The following is a 2864-nucleotide window of genomic DNA, read 5'->3' as shown; positions in this document are numbered from 1 at the left end:
AACAGGAGGCAATGAAAATGTAATTTACATGAGGCATATTGAGACTTGTTTGTGAGGAGCGATAATTTGAAGTTGATGAGGGAGACAGTAATATTAGACTGATGAAAATTGAGTGGGTGAAATTGAACAGAATGAAAGCTGCCAGGCATAGATGAGATGAGCGTAGAGTATGTTATGAGAAAGAGGAGAGACACTGACTATTTAGACAGACAGCATAAATCACCTCTATACCCAAATGCACAAGGTACAGTACAGTATATAAAAGATGTTCACACCAGCAGTAGCCATACTTTCACGAAAATCGAATGCCTGATGTACTGTATTATATAAGTAGCCAAACCTTCATGGGAATATGTTTAATAAAACATGAAATATGTGTGAACTGTGACATGAGTCAGAAGCCTGACACAGGCATGTTATCAACCTATAATGGCATGGGCCACATCCTGACATCAATGTCCAGTGATCAAAGTCCCAGATTATTTGATCAATCTGGCATAGCATCAAACAGTCTATGAGCTGTGATTGCAATGATCAGTGATGGTAACATGACATTTCTCTATCATTACAAAAATACACATGATGAGACTTTATTGAAAGAGTGTTCAGGTCGAGTATTTTCCATTTTATTTCACAGTAGGTGAACTGCAATAGAAATGTATTTCAGAGAAAGCTCCTGGCAGCATTACTAAATCATGGAACCTCTCATCTCTAGCTTGCTTAGAATTCATCCATTCATCCTCTTTGCTTATTCAGCATGTTGTCTGTGTTATGGACTATGTTCCTGCCATCTATCAGCCATAAGACTCCCCTCTGCTGTCTTGTGTAGTGATTTATAGACATAGCATCATACCTGAGGGGCCATACATACAGATAAAACCACTAACAGCCACCGGTCCATCAGAGGGGATTTAACATGTCTGCCATCAACATGATGGGTCAACAATTAATACTTTATGTGACAAGTCCCTCTTCGTGTTTCTTTTATAAAACTGTGTCACTATATGACTTCTTTTCAGATTACCAGATTGATACATTGTGGTCCATTTTGAGGAAAATAATGTGCTAACGGAAAGGGTAAATTAAAGATTTAACTGACCAACCACACAATGGGGCTCCAACTCGCAAACAAACAAACAAACAAACAGACAGACAGACAGACAGACAGACAGACAAACATATAAATAAATATTGAAAGTGAAATAAACAAATCAAAACATGCATCAAAAGAAATATGGAGCCAATTTGCAACTTCTTTAATTGCAAACATAAGCTCTTTGTGTGCAAATACCAGAGGGTTTGGAACAGAGGCAACCCAGGAAGGATAAGAGCATATCCACTTTCAGCTCAGCAAGGCTTTTTGAAAACAATGCCTCTTGTGAACAGCAATATATTTTGTTTACAGTGCACTTGCACCAAATTAATATCACTAGCCATACTTCTGAATGTGTTTGTGGCTTAATTAATAAAAATCCTCCAGCATTACACAGTAAAGAGTGAGACTGTGTGTCTGAGTGAACTGGTTTCTGACGGAGCTGCGTCAGCCTCTTCAGACTGTGCTGCTTTAGCAGATCTCCTGCAGCTTCTCTTGGACAGATGGCTGGTAAAATAAGCAGCATGGTACCCGGTAATCATATGTGCAGTAAATGGAGCTGGTTAAAATCCTGTGGACTGACTGCAGATGGCTTTCAGATACTGTCACGTCAATGTCCGTGAACCCATGATCCTTTGTGTCCCCGAAGAGCTGTTCAAACACATAACTCACCCTGGCAGGTTCCTTGAAAAAAAATACTTGTAACTGAAGATACATATTTTAAATAGGTGTATGTTCTTTTTTTTCTCCAAACATATATTTCTCTCATTGTCAAATATATATTTCTCTCAACATAGAGAAATGTCTCAGGTTATTTCATAATTAAATATAGGAACAGGTCTTACTCCACTGGCTAATAGTCAGTGAGTGCTACATTTTGAAATGACTGACATGTCGTACTCAATAACATATTGGCACAGTGTCAAATATGTTTTATTTAACAGACATTCAATTTGATAGCACTCTTTCTACTTATACATAAACACATACATAAAGGGTTCGTAATACTTAATAATGTATTCATAATACTTAATAATGATTCATAATACTTAATAATGATTGACATACATCTATATGACTATACATAGCAATGAATGCACAGTGTTTAATGGACACAGGGTTTAAGTAAGTAAGGTTTAAGGTTTAACTCAAATTTTATACATAATATACATAATTTTATAGCTTGTTCTGTGCCAAGAAGTTTGCCTATAGTTTCTTTTACAATTGTTTTCACACTTGTCTCAATATCATGTCCACTTCACTCAGTGTGCTTTAAAAACACACAACAGGCATAACCATGACAAATGCTGTCACCCAGCAAGACTACCGTGCCACTCAAAATACAATGAACTAAGCATTTACAAAAATTCATATATTATGTGTTGCTGTATCATTTGTTGCATTGCATGACATTGCCTAGTGTTGCATTACAAAAAAACGAAAAAAGTACAGGACCTCTTAACAGTACACATTGTAAAACCAAACAAATAAATCTGTAATACTGCAATATGTTGCATGATAGCTCTATTATACAAGTTCTGTGGTATGGCAGAATAGTGGGAGTGTGTGGCTGCTTTTCAGCTCAGTAGGTGAAACTAGAACACAACATACTACCACTAGACGTCTACTCTAGTCCTACTGCTGATCCATGGTGTCCTTTATATTTGGAATCCATTTTTTATTAACTTCACATTGACTGCAACATTCTCCCTTGACTTCTGTATCTGTAGAAAAAAAAATCCACCCATATTTTCACACATCTTATCCACTC

Source organism: Clupea harengus, chromosome 12 (genome assembly GCF_900700415.2).
Source record: "Clupea harengus chromosome 12, Ch_v2.0.2, whole genome shotgun sequence".
NCBI classification, from domain to species: domain Eukaryota; kingdom Metazoa; phylum Chordata; class Actinopteri; order Clupeiformes; family Clupeidae; genus Clupea; species Clupea harengus.
This window is presented reverse-complemented; position numbering follows the sequence as displayed.